Genomic DNA, 20,087 nt, shown 5'->3' on the forward strand with positions numbered 1-20,087 from the left:
TTTATAATACTGGAAAGCTGGAAGCCAGGATCTGACCTACAGAAGGAGACAAGCTAAATAAATTAACGGCACATCCATATGGTGGGCTATTATACGGCTTTTAAAAATGCTGCTTAAAGATAAATTAGTGGAATGGGAAAATTCTATTAACAATTAGCAAATAAAGAAAGACAACATGTATAAATAGTACAATATCAATGACGTAAAAATAATATATACCTTTACATATGCACGTGCATTTCATCTTTGGAAGATACATGCAAATTATAATCTTAATTTCTGGGTGGTGAAATTTTAAGTTTTTTTCATCTCTTCTGTATACTTCTCTGTACAGTAAGTCCCCACATATGAACCTTCAAGTTGCGAACTTTCAAAGATGTGAATGTGAGACCTAAATAGACATTTCTCCAAAGAAGATATACAGACTGCCAACAAACACATGAAAGAATGCTCAATATCACTAATCATTAGAGAAATGCAAATCAAAACTACAATGAGATATCATCTCACACCAGTCAGAATGGCCGTCATCAAAAAATCTAGAAACAATAAATGCTGGAGAGGGTGTGGAGAAAAGGGAACACTCTTGCACTGTTGGTGGGAATGTGAATTGGCTCAGCCACTATGGAGAACAGTATGGAGGTTCCTTAAAAACTACAAATAGAACTACCATATGACCCAGCAATCCCACTACTGGGCATATACCCTGAGAAAACCAAAATTCAAAAAGAGTCATGTACCAAAATGTTCACTGCAGCTCTATTTACAATAGCCTGGAGATGGAAACAACCTAAGTGCCCATCATCGGATGAATGGATAAAGAAGATGTGGCATATATATACAATGGAATATTACTCAGCCATAAAAAGAAACGAAATTGAGCTATTTGTAATGAGGTGGATAGACCTAGAGTCTGTCACACAGAGTGAAGTAAGTCAGAAAGAGAAAGACAAATACCGTATGCTGACACATATATATGGAATTTAAGAAAAAAAATGTCATGAAGAACCTAGCGGTAAGACAGGAATAAAGACACAGACCTACCGGAGAACAGACTTGAGGATATGGGGAGGGGAAAGGGTGAGCTATGACAAAGCGAGAGAGAGGCATGGACATATATACACTAACAAACGTAAGGTAGCTAGCTAGTGGGAAGCAGCCGCATAGCACAGGGAGATCAGCTCGGTGCTTTGTGACCCCCTGGAGAGGTGGGAGGGAGGGAGACGCAAGAGGGAAGAGATACGGGAACATATGTATATGTATAACTGATTCACTTTGTTATAGAGCAGAAACCAGCGCACCATTGTAAAGCAATTATACCCCAATAAAGATGTTAAAAAAAAAAAAAGATGTGAATGTGTGTTTGCTGGCTCAGTGCCAGCCCCTGTACGCCAGCTGTTTTCTTTATTTCTTGTGAGTTCATTTGTTATGTATTACTTGTGTGAAAAGTATTATAAACCTATTACAGTAGAGTACTATATAGCCAATTGTGTCATTTGGGTACCTAGGCTAACTTTATTGGACTTACGAACAGATCGGACTTATGAACGCGCTCTTGGAACGGAACTCGTTTGTATGTAGGGAACTTACTGCACTTTAAAACACATTTTACAGTGAGTATCGTTATTCTAAGAGCAGATACATTTTCTTTGTGTTAGAAATTAGAGGAAGCAGGGTTGGAGGCAAGGTTTGGTGGATGGCTAAGAGGCACAAAGGAAGCAGAGAAGAGGTTCTGGCCAGAGAGGAGCAGACGGAAGCACAGAGCAGGTGTGGGGAGGGTGGGATTGGGGGCTCGGGGACCTACTTGTCTGCAGCCAAAGAGCACGCTGGGAGCCAGGGGAGAAATGTCTCAATGGACAGACTGAGTGGCAGTTTGGGAAGAAGCTGGAGTGTCGGGCAGGCTGGACAGGATGCGATAGCTGGCAGAGGAGCCGTGGCAGGTTCTCGAGTAGGGGGACAATGTAATGCAGCTGCAGCTCCTGAGTTCAGGACGGCCTGAAGACATGGGGGCCTAGATGGAGGGAGAGGAGGAACCACTGACAGTAATGGGATACAGAGGACAGAGATCTGGGGCTGGGAGGCCTCTGGGAACGAAGATCCAGCAGGACATCCTGTCTGTTCCGTTAAGAAGGGAAAAGCTAGGACCAGCCAGAGGTGCCCCCCATTTGCTGGCCTAAGAGATTGAGCACGTGCGTGGCCGGGCTGCCACTGAAATCCACCAAGGTAGAGATCTATCTGATCTAGTGGTCCAACAGACAGAGCCTGCCTGGAGCTGGGCTTATCTGAATGGGGGAAGGGATGAGTTCCCAGAGAGACAAAAGCAGGGGTCCGGGAAACTGGCCTCATCCTTTGAGGGCTGGAGGAGAAAGAGGGTGAGAAAACAGGAGTCTGAGAGAGAGGAAGGAAGCCTGCTGCCCCCTCCCAGAAGGCCAAGAGAGGATAGTGTGTCAGGGGGGGTGATGGCAGTGATGAGACAGGGGTCACCTTTGACAGGTGGGGCTGAATGTCATCCTAAGAGGCCAAGAATTTGTACCCTGAGCCATGGAGCCACTGGGTATGGTGATGGGACGAGAAACAGAGACCCAGACCGAAGCTGGAAGGAGCAGCTGAATCAAGACTAAAGTTCCTTTTAAAAGACGGGAGATTCGATAAACAACAAGGTTCTCCTGTACAGCACAGGGAACTGTATTTAATATCCTGTGATAAACCATAATGGAAAAGAATATGAAAAAGAATGTATATATTTGTATAACTGAGTTACTTTGCTGTACAGCAGTAATTAACACAACACTGTTAATTGAACTACACTTCAGTAAAAAATAAAATAAAAAAGGGGAGGTGGGGGGCTTCCCTGGTGGCGCAGTGGTTGAAAGTCCGCCTGCCGATGCAGGGGACACGGGTTCGTGCCCCGGTCCGGGAAGATCCCACAGGCCGCGGAGGGGCTGGGCCCGTGAGCCATGGCCACTGAGCCTGCACGTCCGGAGCCTGTGCTCCGCAACGGGAGAGGCCACAAAAGTGAGAGGCCCGTGTACCGCAAAAAAGAAAAAAAAAAGGGGGGGAGGCGGAAGTGATAGAAGTGTCTCTGAAGGCACAAAGGAAGAAGGCTCTCAGCAGGAATGGCAAAAACTACCGAGACAAAGAGGAGAGAGGGGGAGACAGGCACCAAGAGCTGCTTAAGCTTCTCTTGCGCTTCCCCGGACTGATCTCCAGAAGCAGGTTTGTAATTCTCACCTCTCCGAGTTCTGAGTTAACACGTGTAAAATGCCTGGCAGAGGAGGCAGACAGTGTGTGGAAGTAGTTGTCACTCCATGGAAATAACTAGAGAAAATGATAGAGAAGGTGGTAGAACAGAAAGTGAATCGGGAACCAGGTGAGACCCTCACCTAGGAAAAGAATGCAAATGAAACTAAGTTTGTCTGTGCATGGAGCCCATTTACCACCTGGCATTCAAATCTGGGCACCACTGAACAAAAAGGTATCAGAGGTTTTGTGTATGTGACACCGAGCTCTCTGCCGGGGGCTGGACAGGGTGGCCCCTTATTCTTCTGATTTTCAAAAAACTTGGGTCTACTCACGCCCAGATGAATCAAAAGCCTCCTCCTGAGTTTGGATTCAAAAGCAAGCAATGCTGATACACAATGAATGCATGAAGGATGCTGGGTATTTGTCAGGAGATGGCTGTTTGGAGGCTGTGTGTTTCCATGACCTGAACTGGGGAGACGAAGAATAGCTATAATCCCACGGGTGATGGTCTCCTCCTAGGCCAAGCACTTCCTCCCATCACTGGTCCCTGGGGTAAGGCCTCGCTAGGTCCAGGAGGCTGGCTCCGACCAAGGAAAAGAGTCAAGTTGAATGGCACCTATGGAAAGCCAACACGTGCCTCTGGCCAATTACTAACATCTCAGCCCAAACAACGGGGCCAGTGACCCTCAGCTGATCAGGCAGCCATGGCTGTGATGACTGCACAGAGGCAGGTCACAAGAAAGAGCTCTTCCTGGCCATCCTGTTTCTAGAATCTTTTCCCTATCTTATCACTCTGTGGCTACCTCGGTCATCCTCCTAAAATATAAATCTTAAAACCTGCTGATGACTTCCTATGGCCAAGACCAACCGAGCCCCTTGGGTGGATATGCTCCCCATAATATGGCATCAACTTTTTAATCCTCCTTGACCTTGCCCTCTGCTTGCTGGCTTCTCAATGGGCATTGCTCTTTCATCCATCTACACTTTTGCATCTTGGCACACACTGTCCCCCATGCACGGGACATCTGTCCTCCTCCCTTGTCCAACTGGTGATCTCCTAGTCACCCTCCGAGGCTCAGGTGAAGTTGCGCCCTCTCTGTGAAGCATCCTCTGACCCCCTCACCACAGACCCCCATTGCTCCAGTCCAAGGTCAGCAATCTGTGCTCTCACTAGGCACAGGCAACGCTGGGTTCATTTGTGAGCTCCTCTGAAGCAGGAGGTATCTCCTGCGTCTCACCACAAGGCTCATAAGTGTTCCGAGGTGCATGGACAAGTCGAGACCGCCTTAAAGCCTCTCCCCCACGTGAACTGGCTCGATGTCTCTGTGCCCCAGAAAGCATGTTCCAGGTGCCACAGCAAAACAGTCACACCTCACCCCTTAAGTCATCCTCCACTATTGTCTCCAATACTCAACATCTTCTCACTTTTGAAATTAATTTTAGGTTCGCTAGGCAAAATGATACGAGGAGGATGCCTGGCACATTTCTGACACCATGTGAATGTTAAATGGTAACCGTCAAAAGAAGACTAGAGTGTTTGCTTCAGGACATATGCCAATAGTTTGGCTGAGATGGGAAACAGCATGTCCTCCTGCAACCGTCTGGCTGAGAAAGGGGCCGGGGCGAGGAAGCAGCTCCGGGGAGAGTCATCTAAGGAACCCCAAGCTCCTTAGGGCTCAACTGAGAGAGGAAACAGCTCGCCCACTCCTACCCACTCTCTGCAGAAGGTGAATTCTGCTCACAGTTTAGTCTGAAGCTGAGCCTCAGGGCTATTAAATTAAATGAACCTCCCCATTCCTTCCTGCCAACCCACCAATTAAATGATTAGAAAGTGTTCAGCATCACTTAGCTAGGAATCTGTGGCACACAGATTTTCTAAAAGATTCAAATTCAATATTTCAACACCATTTCAATTACTCTCTGTGTTTATATGCTTCAAGTTCTTCGTCCCTTTTAGTACCTAAGACACCTTAGCTCCTTGGGCTGCTGGGGTTCCGCCTTCTAACACTAGGCACGTGTGGGAAGGATGGGAAGGGGTGGCGGTGCCTCTAGATGAGTGTGGTAGCCCTTCAGATTCTGAAACTCTGATTCTAATCACATATATACATATATCTTCAGAGAAACCTGACTGTCTCCATCTGCATTCAAAATATACCTGTCGGGAACTTCCGGGAAGATGGCGGAAGAGTAAGATGCGGAGATCACCTTCCTCTCCACAGATACACCAGAAGTACATCTACGCGTGGAACAACTCCTACGGAGCACCTACTGAACGCTGGCAGAAGACCTCAGACCTCCCAAAAGGCAAGGAACCCCCCACGTACCTGGTTAGGGCAAAAGAAAAAACTAAACAGAGACAAAAGGATAGGGACGGGTCCTGCACCAGCGGGAGAGAGCTGTGAAGGAGGAAAAGTGTCCACACACTAGGAAGCCCCTTCGCGGGTGGAGACTTCGGGAGGCGGAGTGGGGGAGCTTGGGAGCCGCGGAGGAGAACACAGCAACAGGGGTGCGGAGGGCAAAGCGGACAGATTCCAGCGCAGAGGATCGGGCCGACCGGCACTCACCAGCCGAGAGGCTTGTCTGCTCGCCCGCCGGGGCGGGTGGGGCTGGGAGCTGAGGCTCCGGCTTTTGTCGGAGCGCCGGGAGAGGACTGAGGTTGGCGGCGTGAACACAGCCTGCAGGGCGTTGGTGCGCCGCGGCTGGCCGGGAGAGAGTCCGGGGAGGGGTCTGGACCTGCCGAAGAGGCAAGAGACTTTTACGTCCCTCTTTGTTTCCTGGTGCACGAGGAGAGGGGATTAAGAGCGCTGCTTGAGAGGGCTCCAGGGACGGGCGAGAGCCGCGGCTAAGATTGCGGAGCCCAGAGACGGACATGGGACGCTGAGGCCGCTGCTGCTGCCGCCAGGAGGCCTGTGTGCGAGCACAGGTCACTAGCCACACGCCCTTCCGGGGAGCCTGTGCAGCCCGCCACTGCCTGGGTCCCGGGATCCAGGGACGGCTCCCCCGGGAGAGCGCACGGCGCCCTCAGGCTGCAGCGTCACGCCGGCCTCTGCCGCTGCAGGCCCGCCCCACACTCCGTGACCCTCCCTACCCCCCGGCCTGGGTGAGCCAGAGCCTCCGAATCAGTGGCTCCTTTAACCCCGTCCTGTCTGAGCAAAGAACAGACGCCCTCCAGCGACCTACACGCACAGGCGGGGCCAAATCCAAAGCTGAGCCCCTGGGAACTGTCAGAACAAAGAAGAGAAAGGGAAATCTCTCCCAGCAGCCTCAGAAGCAGCGGATTAAAGCTCCACAATCAACTTGATATACCCTGCATCTGTGGAATACCTGAATAGACAACGAATCGTCCCAAATTAAGGAGCCCTGTGGATGAAAGGCTCTTGGGGCTGCAGCCAGGAGTCAGTGCTGTGCCTCTGAGGTGGGAGAGCCAACTTCAGGACACTGGTCCACAAGAGGCCTCCCAGCTGCACATAATATCAAACAGCAAAAATCTCCGAGAGATCTCCATCTCAACACCAGCACCCAGCTTCACTCAACGACCAGCAAGCTACAGTGCTGGACATCCTATGCCAAACAACTAGCAAGACAGGAACACAACCCCACCCATTAGCAGAGAGGCTGCCCAAAATCATAGTAAGTCTACAGACACCCCAAAACACACCACCAGATGTGGACCTGCCCACCAGAAAGACAAGATCCAGCCTCATCCACCAGAACACAGGCACTAGTACCCTCCACCAGGAAGCCTACACAACCCACTGAACCAACCTTAGCCACTGGGGACAGACACAAAAAACAACAGGAACTACGAACCTTCAGCCTGCAAAAAAGGAGACCCCAAACACAGTAAGATAAGCAAAATGAAAAGACAGAAAAACACACAGCAGATGAAGGAGCAAGATAAAAACCCACCAGACCTAACAAATGAAGAGGAAATAGGCAGTCTACCTGAAAAAGAATTCAGAATAATGATAGTAAGGTTGATCCGAAATCTTGGAGATAGAATGGACAATAGAATGGACAAATTGCAAGAATCAGTTAACAAGGACCTAGAAGAACTAAAGATGAAACAAGCAACGATGAACAACACAATAAATGAAATTAAAAGTACTCTAGATGGGATCAATAGCAGAATAACTGAGGCAGAAGAACGGATAAGTGACCTGGAAGATAAAATAGTGGAAATAACTACTGCAGAGCAGAAAAAAGAAAAAAGAATGAAAAGAACTGAGGACAGTCTCAGAGACCTCTGGGACAACATTAAACGCACCAACATTCGAATTATAGGGGTTCCAGAAGAAGAAGAGAAAAAGAAAGGGACTGAGAAAATATTTGAAGAGATTATAGTTGAAAACTTCCCTAATATGGGAAAAGAAATAGTTAATCAAGTCCAGGAAGCACAGAGAGTCCCATACAGGATAAATCCAAGGAGAAATACGCCAAGACACATATTAATCAAACTGTCAAAAATTAAATACAAAGAAAACATATTAAAAGCAGCAAGGGAAAAACAACAAATAACACACAAGGGAATCCCCATAAGGTTAACAGCTGATCTTTCAGCAGAAACTCTGCAAGCCAGAAGGGACTGGCAGGACATATTGAAAGTGTTGAAGGAGAAAAACCTGCAACCAAGATTACTTTACCCAGCAAGGATCTCATTCAGATTTGATGGAGAAATTAAAACCTTTACAGACAAGCAAAAGCTGAGAGAGTTCAGCACCACCAAACCAGCTCTACAACAACTGCTAAAGGAACTTCTCTAGGCAAGAAACACAAAAGAAGGAAAGGACCTACAATAATGAACCCAAAACAATTAAGAAAATGGGAATAGGAACACACATATCGATAATTACCTTAAATGTAAATGGACTGAATGCTCCCACCAAAAGACACAGATTGGCTGAATGGATACAAAAACAAGACCCATATATTTGCTGTCTACAAGAGACCCACTTCAGACCTAGAGACACATACAGACTGAAAGTAAGGGGATGGAAAAAGGTATTTCATGCAAATGGAAACCAAAAGAAAGCTGGAGTAGCAATTCTCATATCAGACAAAATAGACTTTAAAACAAAGACTATTAGAAGAGACAAAGAAGGACACTACATAATGATCAAGGGATCGATCCAAGAAGAAGATATAACAATTGTAAATATTTATGCACCCAACTTAGGTGCACCTCAATACATAAGGCAAATACTGACAACCATAAAAGGGGAAATCGACAGTAACACATTCATAGTAGGGGACTTTAACACCCCACTTTCACCCATGGACAGATCATCCAAAATGAAAATAAATAAGGAAACACAAGCTTTAAATGATACATTAAACGAGATGGAGTTAATTGATATTTATAGGACATTCCATCCAAAAACAACAGAATACACATTTTTCTCAAGTGCTCATGGAACATTCTCCAGGATAGATCATATCTTGGGTCACAAATCAAGCCTTGGTAAATTTAAGAAAATTGAAATTGTATCAAGTATCTTTTCTGACCACAACGCCATGAGACTAGATATCAATTACAGGAAAAGATCTGTAAAAAATACAAACACATGGAGGCTAAACAATACACTACTTAATAATGAAGTGACCACTGAAGAAATCAAAGAGGAAATCAAAAAATACCTAGAAACAAATGACAATGGAGACACAACGACCCAAAACCTGTGGGATGCAGCAAAAGCAGTTCTAAGGGGGAAGTTTATAGCAATACAAGCCCACCTTAAGAAGCAGGAAACATCTCGAATAAACAACCTAACCTTGCACCTCAAGCAATTAGAGAAAGAAGAACAAAAAAACCCCAAAGCTAGCAGAAGGAAAGAAATCATAAAAATCAGATCAGAAATAAATGAAAAAGAAATGAGGGAAACAATAGCAAAGATCAATAAAACTAAAAGCTGGTTCTTTGAGAAGATAAACAAAATAGATAAACCACTAGCCAGACTCATCAAGAAAAAAAGGGAGAAGACTCAAATCAATAGAATTAGAAATGAAAAAGGAGAGGTAACAACTGACACTGCAGAAATAAAAGAGATCATGAGAGATTACTACAAGCAACTCTATGCCAATAAAATGGACAATCTGGAAGAAATGGACAAATTCTTGGAAATGCACAACCTGCCAAGACTGAATCAGGAAGAAATAGAAAATATGAACAGACCAATCACAAGCACTGAAATTGAAACTGTGATTAAAAATCTTCCAACAAAGAAAAGCCCAGGACCAGATGGCTTCACAGGCGAATTCTATCAAACATTTAGAGAAGAGCTAACACCTATCCTTCTCAAACTCTTCCAAAATATAGCAGAGGGAGGAACACTCCCAAACTCCTTCTACGAGGCCACCATCACCTTGATACCAAAACCAGACAAGGATGTCACAAAGAAAGAAAACTACAGGCCAATATCACTGATGAACATAGATGCAAAAATCCTCAACAAAATACTAGCAAACAGAATCCAACAGCACATTAAAAGGATCATACACCATGATCAAGTGGGGTTTATTCCAGGAATGCAAGGATTCTTCAATATACGCAAATCTATCAATGTGATAAACCATATTAACAAACTGAAGGAGAAAAACCATATGATCATCTCAATAGATGCAGAGAAAGCTTTTGACAAAATTCAACACCCATTTATGATAAAAACCCTCCAGAAAGTAGGCATAGAGGGAACTTTCCTCAACATAATAAAGGCCATATATGACAAGCCCACAGCAAACATCATCCTCAATGGTGAAAAACTGAAAGCATTTCCACTAAGATCAGGAACAAGACAAGGTTGCCCACTCTCACCACTCTTATTCAACATAGTTTTGGAAGTTTTAGCCACAGCAATCAGAGAAGAAAAGGAAATAAAAGGAATCCAAATCGGAAAAGAAGAAGTAAAGCTGTCACTGTTTGCAGATGACATGATCCTATACATAGAGAACCCTAAAGATGCTACCAGAAAACTACTAGAGCTAATCAATGAATTTGGTAAAGTGGCAGGATACAAAATTAATGCACAGAAATCTCTGGCATTCCTATATACTAATGATGAAAAATCTGAAAGTGAAATCAAGAAAACACTCCCATTTACCATTGCAACAAAAAGAATAAAATATCTAGGAATAAACCTACCTAAGGAGACAAAAGATCTGTATGCAGAAAATTATAAGACACTGATGAAAGAAATTAAAGACGATACAAATAGATGGAGAGATATACCATGTTCTTGGATTGGAAGAATCAACATTGTGAAAATGACTCTACTACCGAAAGCAATCTATAGATTCAATGCAATCCCTATCAAACTACCACTGGCATTTTTCACAGAACTAGAACAAAAAATTTTGCAATTTGTATGGAAACACAAAAGACCCCGAATAGCCAAAGCAATTTTGAGAACGAAAGAAGGAACTGGAGGAATCAGGCTCCCAGACTTCAGACTATACTACAAAGCTACAGTTATCAAGATGGTATGGTACTGGCACAAAAACAGAAAGATAGATCAATGGAACAGGATAGAAAGCCCAGAGATAAACCCACGCACATATGGTCACCTTATCTTTGACAAAGGAGGCAGAAATGTACAGTGGAGAAAGGACAGCCTATTCAATAAGTGGTGCTGGGAAAACTGGACAGCTACATGTAAAGGTATGAAATTAGATCACTCCCTAACACCATACACAAAAATAAGCTCAAAATGGATTAAAGACCTAAATATAAGGCCAGAAACTATCAAACTCTTAGAGGAAAACATAGGCAGAACACTCTATGACATAAATCACAGCAAGGTCCTTTTTGACCCACCTCCTAGAGAAATGGAAATAAAAACAAGAGTAAACAAATGGGACCTAATGAAACTTAAAAGCTTTTGTGCAGCAAAGGAAACCATAAAGAAGACCAATAGACAACCCTCAGAATGGGAGAAAATATTTGCAAATGAAGCAACTGACAAAGGATTGATCTCCAAAATTTATAAGCAGCTCATGCAGCTTAATAACAAAAAAACAACCCAATCCAAAAATGGGCAGAAGACCTAAATAGACATTTCTCCAAAGAAGATATACAGAGTGCCAACAAACACATGAAAGAATGCTCAACATCACTAATCATGAGAGAAATGCAAATCAAAACTACAATGAGATATCATCTCACACCAGTCAGAATGGCCATCATCAAAAAATCTAGAAACAATAAATGCTGGAGAGGGTGTGGAGAAAAGGGAACCCTCTTACACTGTTGGTGGGAATGTAAATTGATACAGCCACTGTGGAGAACAGTATGGAGGTTCCTTAAAAAGCTACAAATAGAACTACCATATGACCCAGCAATCCCACTACTGGGCATATACCCTGAGAAAACCATAATTCAAAAAGAGTCATGTACCAAAATGTTCATTGCAGCTCTATTTACAATAGCCCGGAGATGGAAACAACCTAAGTGTCCATCATCGGATGAATGGATAAAGAAGATGTGGCACATATATACAATGGAATATTACTCAGCCATAAAAAGAGACGAAATTGAGCTATTTGTAATGAGGTGGATAGACCTAGAGTCTGTCATACAGAGTGAAGTAAGTCAGAAAGAGAGAGACAAATACCGTATGCTAACACATATATATGGAATTTAAAAAAAAATGCCATGAAAAACCTAGGGGTGAAACAGGAATAAAGACACAGACTTACTAGAGAATGGACTTGAGGTTATGGGGAGGGGGAAGGGTAAATGGTGACAAAGCGATAAAGAGGCATGGACATATATACACTACCAAACGTAAGGTAAATAGCTAGTGGGAAGCAGCCGCATAGCACAGGGAGATCAGCTCGGTGCTTTGTGACCGCCTGGAGGGGTGGGATAGGGCGGGTGGGAGGGAGGGAGACGCAAGCGGGAAGAGATATGGGAATATATGTATGTATATAACTGATTCATTTTGTTGTGAAGCTGAAGCTAACATACCATTGTAAAGCAATTATACTCCAATAAAGATGTTAAAAAATATATATATACCTGTCGAAAGGTGATATAGTTCATCTCGGAAGCAAGGGCAGACATTCAAAGCAAGGAAACCTACCACTGCTTCCCCCTTTCTCTGAATTCCTAGCATACAAAAGACTGTACGATTTACTCTGCTGCTCTATTTCAGCTGATTTCCTAAGAGTTCTGCCCATTTAGCAAACGTGATTTGGCTCAAGTGCTGAAGTCTCACCTCCAGAAACAGGGCTTCCAATCCATGGTGCCGGCAACTATTTTTCACACATCATTTGTGTCTCCCTCCCTGGCCCTGCAAGGCCCGCTGAGCAAGATGGACGCCTGGGATAGACACCTGCCGAGTGATGGAAGTACGCCTACATGACACATGCATCAGCAAAAAGGCTGCTGGGAACCAAGAGCTGTCACACATCCTAGGGAACCTGAAATAAATTCAGTTCTCTTTCTTGTCCAGGGTTGCTATGAAGAAAGGGCTAGCACTAACATTTACTGAGCCCCTCTGTAGGCGGGACATCCCATTCAATTTAATGCTCCCTGCAGCCCCGTGAGATGGGCATTGCCAAGAAGGAAGCAGGCGGTCCGAGGCCAGCTGGGCCCAGGCCCAATGGCCTGTGGGGACAAGTCAGGTCACACACCCAAAGGTCTAGGAATTGCACTGGAATCAATTCTGCTGTCCGTCAAAAATGCAGATTCCCAGGCCCCGTCCCAGACCATGTTCATCTGACTTTCTGAAAGTGGGATCTGGAAATGGCCATTTTAAACAGCTCCCCCTGACACTTCTGATGCACACTGATGCTTGAGACCCACAGCCAAAGGGCGGAGATTAAAGAAGGTTGATGCCCACTCTGCTCTCCCTGAGAGCCCCCCACCTGCCATTATCAGCGGTAATTACCCTACTCTCCTGAGTAGTTAAGATCAAGGCACAGGCAGTGGTGGAGGCGGGTAGCATTGTCCAGGCACCACCACGCCCTCTTTGAACATCACTGCACAGGAGGGGGACCACGCAGGTCCGTGGGGGAGGATGGCGCCAGTGTCATTGTGGGCACTGCTCTTAGGACACAGCGGCTTTGCGGTTCATTATTTACCCACTGTATGGCCAGGTCCCAGGGAGGAGGCTTCCAGGTGAGGAGGCTGACTCACGTGGGCTTTCTCCTTCTGGACTGCCTGCCTTTCGCACTACCTTCCTCTTTGGAACTGGAGGCAGATATGTGCTTACTCGCGTCTCACCCTGGAATACTTCCTGGTACTACAAAGTCAAACGCCCGTTAGCAATCAGATCACCAAAATCCACCAACCTAGCAGGATAACCAACACCTGGATGGAGCCTGAACTATTCAAGAAACCGACCTGTTTGCTTTCATGAGTACATGTCTTCTTTCGAGACTGTAATAATTGTTATTTTTGCAAAGATTAAGGCATATGGAGATGTAATACTAATATTAGCGAAGCTGGGTATCAAAATTGCATACATCCTTCCAGCTTCTACATCCCCATGCGTTTTCCTCTTCCACAGATCACTTTTTTCTGTTTGCAGAAGATGAGTAATGATGTCTCACATTTGTACGAAACTTCACCATTTGCCAAGTACTTTTATTCACATTAGTTCGTATATTTTCTACCGGCCAGCCAAGGAGGTTGCTCTGACTGGGATCATTATCTCCACTTTAGAGATGACATAGGATTGGAGAGATAAGGTAGCACATCCGTACACCCAGCTCTACCTGTTCCCAGAGAGAAAGCAGCACCTGAACCCAGGTCTTCTAACTCCAATACACTTTCCTATGCTGTGGCTGACCCTCATGGGAAGCTCGTACTTATCTCCAAATAATTTTTGCGGTGAGCAGAGGATGCCTTCAGGTGCCATTACTGAATGTGTGAGGTTAACTGCTCTTCTCACTACTTGGGACACTAGTGGTCCAGGGGCCATGGTTAAGGACGGACCATCCTGTCATTAAACAGAGACCCAGGTGGTAGTGTTGAAGTCAAGACTGCTGGAATGCTCACCACCAGGCTGCTATGCTGGAAAGTAGTGGTGGAAATAAAAAACAAAAGCTGAGAGAAAGGAAGCCTTGTGCATCAGTAGGTCCAGGAAGCCTGATAATGTTCTAGCAACTGAATGAACTGCTGGAGCAGGGCGGTGTGAGCTGCGAAGTTCAGGTCTCAGGCTGTGTCTTCCAGTCAGTTTCACACCGAGAGTAAGAATGAATGAGAATGAAGTGACGTGATGGCATGCATTTTGGCAACTCAAAACAGTTGTCGTAGCAATGTCAGGACAGCTTCAGAAATCTGTTAGGAATTTGACACTGGGGGTGGAGGGTTGAGTTTGGCAAACAGGACCCGTGCGATAAGTTCTAGGTTTAGCGGTCTAGAAACTGACTCCCTACATATGAAAACATGACTTTATTATTGAGATTTTAGTTGAAGGAAGCCTGGATTTAGAATTAATAATTTGGGTTGGATAGCTAGCTTGACCATTTCTTAAAAATGTCACCATGTACCAGCCTCTGAGCCTTGGGTTCCTATCTACTCACGAATGAGTCATTTGGGGGGTCTAATGAATAATGCATGAATTTCCCCCAACTCAGGCCAAAAAAGAAAAGACAGTTTGGCAGTAAAATACATCATTTGGCAGAGACATGATTACCAAAACAACATGTGGGTGAAAATGTCTGTGGATCTTAAAGAGGATGGTTGTAAGCAACGGACAGATCACAGATAATCAGGTTCCGAGGCTTATAGGATACAATCAAGCATCCCAGGTCATGTTGCTACAGTACAAGCTCCGTGGGTACGGGTTTTGCTTTTTGGTTTCATTTACTGCTGTGTCCTCAGCACTCAGAACAATGGGTGGCCCCTAGAAGGCATTTGGTCACTATTTGTTGGAAGGTGCAGCCTGCCTCCAGTAGACCTGTCTTCTTAGAGGTCAAGTTCTAATGCTCTGGTGAAGGAAGACTGTAATTTCACCATGAAATCTGGGCACTTCCCAGCACAGCAAAGGTGCAAAGTTACCAACCCACACAATCACAAGGGCTGGAGGAAATCTCACAGGCTGCCTGATCTCATCCTTTCAGAGAGGATGAGGCCAGGGTGGTGAGTTCCCAGTTACATAACTGTTTAGCAGCAAAGCTAGTACTTGGAGCCAGGGAGCGGTAACTGAAGCAATGCTATTTTTTTTTTAATTAAAAAAATGAACTTTGGCTTTGAACAAGGCATATGGCTCCCTATCAAGGTAAGTGAAAAGGCTGGATTAATTAATGCCTCTACCCAGATGGGAAGGATACAGGGCTGTCATCTTCTCAACCCAAGGACAGTCCTCAGGAGCTGAAGCCTCTTAATTCTTGGCACAGTGGAATTTTTAGCGAGAGGAGAAGAAATACTTGAACAGAATCATTTAAAAGCCCCAGAGGGTTTCTCGGATACTAAACAGCCTTTCTTCAACAATAGGCTGGCGGAGGAAGTGCACAGATTAGATTTCCCGGAACAAACTCTCAGATTGGCTTTAAAAATTAGAGAAAAATGCTCATCAGGCAAGACCCATTTGGGGTTTCACGAAACCCAGCTGGCTAGAAGGATTGTCAGACTGCGCAGGAGAAATCCAGAAAACAGATGGGTATCTTCCTCTAATTGCAACATGGCCTGGGGAGGTTCTGCAGTTAGCGGTGCTGGTCAAGCCTCAGGCAGTGGCCCTGCCCCCGTTACACCCTAGGAGACGGTGTTTCAGCAGAGGCCTCAGACACACCTGGCTGACACCACAGGCTGAACTAAGCATTGCATGAGCATCTCTCCCTACAATGAGCTCAGGCTGGGGACCAGCTTCCAGGACCTCAAACTGTGATGTCACTGGAAACTCTTGTCCTCTCCCACCATCAGCCCCTCTATCCCACAGGCTCTGCCGACAGCACTGAGCTACAGCCCCACCCCGGGGTAAGGAAGGAAGCAGACCGAAGACTCTTTGACTCTTTTTTTTTTAAAGTAGTTTCTTCACTTTTTCAAAACGTTAATTATTTCCATTTATTTATTTATTAGGCCATGCGGCATGTGGGATCTTAGTTCCCTGACCAGGGATCGAACCCATGCCCCCTGCAGTGGACGCGTGGAGTCTCAACCACTGGACCACCAGGGAAGTCCCCAGACCAAGGACTTTTATGGGTCAGGAAGGGACCCTGGATGAAGGCAGGCACTCATGCTGTCAGGAACCTCTCATGGATGGGGCTTCTCATGGCTGGGCCTCTGCAAGTGGGGGGACCCTGGCGGTCTGGGGCTCCATGCGTGTTAGAACTCACTTCCCATGGTAATTCCGGGCTGTCCTGGACTGAGCTCCCCAGGGGCTGGCAGAACCCAGCCCTCTGGCCTCCACCAGGTGCCAGTGGGAGCTAAAACCAGACAGCGGGCAGCCTGGTTCCTGGATCTCCCACAGATCACTCCGCCCGACTGAGAGTCTTCTTAGAATGCACAGTTCTGTATGTGTATATTAACTTGAGTTTGTATGTTTTACATTTAAACAGATCTGGGTTTCGAGATCCCTTGGGGCCACACAACAGGGATTTTTACCAAACGTAATTTTGACAAAGGAAAAAGCAAAGGAAAAGAGTGACATTTCCCTCTGGCAAAGTTTACCTTTGCATCACCATCAACATAACATATACAGCACAGATGGAGTTTTATTGGCGCCATTACCAAGCTGGTCTTACTTCTTTACACAGCTTCATCGAAGGGCCTCCAGGGACTTTTGAGGTCCCCTGCGTGGCCAGCTCAGGTGTGGGAGCCTAGTGGATGGTACCCTTTGGGGCTGTTCCGTGCCCACAGGACCAACTGGTCCAGTCTGAAAAACCATGTGCCTGGGAGCCCATCCTGGATCCTCGGTCCCGTTCTGCACCTTTAACTCTGACCTTGGACAAGCCACTGAACCTCTCTGAACCTCAGTTCCCTGGGCTGTAAAATGTGGTGACCTCATTGCACTGCGGTGGGGACTAAATGAGAGAGTGGATGTAGATCACGTGACACATCACAGGCCATCCAGAAGTGACAGTTAGGGCTATTGGTATTAAAGCAGAGATGTAATTGATCAACGGAGGCTTTATTCTCACTGGACCTTTTAACAAACAGCCATGTGCCACTGCTGGAGGGATCGGGGGGATGAAACCTCCCCAGGTTTGAAAATGGATGAATCCAAAGGCCACTGTCATCCTACCTGCTCCCCCCATCCCCTGCCACCTTAGACCCCGGTGACCCCTTCCTCCTCTTGGAAGAACTTTCCTCCCTTTGGCTGCCAGGATCCTGCATGTCCCAGCCTCCCCAGCTGTCCCCTCTGATCTCTGGCCCAGGTTCTCCTCTTCTGCCCACTCAGCTAGGGAGTGCCCCAGGCTCCCTTTTTTACCCATACCCACTCCCCGGGTCACCTCATCCAGCCTCGCAGTTTTAAGCACCATCTCTACACTGATGATTCCCAAATTGACGATGGAAAAAAATAGGGAGAACATAGCAGTGCTGGGTGGGTACAGTTTTGGTGTAGGTGGAGCGGGTCTCATGGAGATTGGGACATGTGAGTAAGGACTTCAAGGGAGCATGGATAAGCCATGAGGTTATCTGGCGAAGAGCATTCCAGACAGGGCAGCAAGGGCCCAGGCCTGGAGCACACCTGCACACCTAGGAGCAGAGAGGCTGGAGCCTGGCTCGGACACCATGAGGGACGGAGAGGGGTGCAGAGTCAGTGGGGCTGCAGTGGGTCGCATAGAGTCTTGTCAACTGCTGGGATGAACGCGGCCTTTATGCAGAAGGAGGGAGAGCCATGGCAGGGTGCTGAGCGGAAAAGCGATGGGATCTGATGGCTCCTGTGTACCCTGTTGACAGTGGGCTGTGAAGAGACAAGGAGGATGGGGGTGGGAGGCTCCATGCAGGAATGCGGAGGGATCCCTGGAGGCTGGGAGCAGGGGGCAGCAGACTGCTCTAAAGGGAACACTGACAAAGTGTTCTCATAACTTCTCCGTGGAGACTGGGGGATGGGAGAAGTCAAGGCCCCCCCACCCCCACCCCGAGCAACTGAACGGGTGGGGCTGCCCTTAAGATGCGCGGGGCTGCCCTTAAGATGCGCAGCGCTGCAAAGACAACAAGCATGGCGGTGGGGGTCAGGCGCTTCTGTGTGGACATGCTAAAGTATGAGATGCCTCCAGGACACCCATGAGTACTTCCCCTGACACCTCAAAGCCAAAATGCTCAGGCATGACTTGTTTTCTCTCATCTCCCCCTCTTTCCCCACCCTGACTTCCTATCACAGCCCGCCAGCTACACAGACTCGAAATTGCAGAGTACTCATCACCACTTCCCCGTCCCTTAGAGGCCCAATCCAACCAGGCTCCCAATCTTTTACGTACAGCTGCTGTGATGTTCCTCAAAGCTGTCTCCTCGTCGCCTCTCTGATTTGGTCTACATCCTCCTGATGGCTTGCCAGGAGTATCACAAAAACCTTCCAAGGGGCCCCCGCATCTGCAGCTGTTTCCCACTCCAGCCCACCGAATCACGACCAATCACGACAGCCAGAGCTTTCCGCCAAAAACCCAGAGCATCTCTGCTACTCAACAGCTTCCGGTGGTTCGCCCATCATATACATAGTAAAGTCTGAAAACCCACAGCCTTCTCCAAAATCCCTCCCTTCCAGCTTCAATTCTCTTCATGCCCTCACTGACCCTTTATTTATTCCAGGGTGGTGGAAGCACAGCACAGCCCTGCGACTCTCAACCTCAACCTCTCAGCGTTCCCTGTGGCTACTCCCTCCACCGAGGACACCACGCTGAAGCCCCCTCTGGCTTTAGGACTCTGGGGTCCCACATGCTCAAGGAGCACCCCAGATGCTCATGATGAGATTCATCTTTCATCCTCACACCTGGCCCCTGCTGTTCCCCCTTCTCTCCCCTGGTCACATGCCTGCACACGCCCTGGTCCTCTGGGTTTGAGACAATTTTGGACAAAGCGTAACACCAGCCCTCTCTTAGGGAACTATTTGGGGCCCTAGAAAGTGTTTATCGTCAGATGGCCACTTCCAACCAAACAAAATAGGCTCCTGTTCCACTGTGTGCTACACAAGTTCTTAAAGGTTAGCATAATTAGACGCTTTTTCTTTCTTTTCAAATTCTTTTTATACTGCTATTATTTCTCCCCCGACTCATCTCTTTGAAAACCGCCCCCCCCCCCGCATTTAGCTCCTTTAATTTCTGTCTTATTCAAGGCTCCATCGACTTCCTTTGTCTTTCTCTTCCTTGCCCCTGGCTTTCATCTGGGGCCCTGGCACAAGCAAATGAGGCCCCAGCGGATCCTGGGACTCCTCTGTGCAGAACATTTCTTTAAGAAGGTAACGGACATTCGCGATGTTCGTAAAATGCTGTCCTCACGTCCCTCCCTCACAGGGCGTGACCCAGCTTGGACCAGATGCCAAAGTGCTGCTAGGGGTGCGTGTACCTAATTCCACAGGCACTCACTCCAGTTATTCACAAAGCAGAATTCCATAGGTTGGCATCTCTTTTTCAAAGTAATCAGATCCCTGAGCAAAGGATCGCATTTCCATGGTACCATTCAATACGTCTCCAGTGTCCTTGGAACGTGGGCTCAGAGAGGTCCCAGTGGGAGCACAGGAGAGGCATGGCTTGGGTTTCAGGAGATGTGGGTTCTAACCTTCCTCTGCCGTGTTGGGTGTGACTCACTGCATGAACCTTCACCCTGGCAGAGCCTCCGTTTCCTCACCCGTAAATCCAAGGTCTGCGAAGAGATGACCTCGCATACCCTATTAGATCTAAAATTTCCTAAATTTTTTACCCCTGAGGGCAGAGCTCTTCAAAGTTCACATTGGGTTCCTTGG

The 20,087-nt window shown here is 46.7% G+C and overlaps 1 protein-coding gene across 3 annotated transcripts in view; it reads right to left on the minus strand.

Annotated features, from left to right (window-relative positions):
* The window catches only part of SLCO3A1 (solute carrier organic anion transporter family member 3A1), a 319,554-nt gene that overhangs the window by 124,466 nt on the left and 175,001 nt on the right, over positions 1-20,087 (minus strand). The gene's annotated exons all lie outside the window — the stretch shown is intronic.

The sequence above is a fragment of the Lagenorhynchus albirostris genome, chromosome 1 (genome assembly GCF_949774975.1).
Source record: "Lagenorhynchus albirostris chromosome 1, mLagAlb1.1, whole genome shotgun sequence".
Lineage (NCBI taxonomy): Eukaryota > Metazoa > Chordata > Mammalia > Artiodactyla > Delphinidae > Lagenorhynchus > Lagenorhynchus albirostris.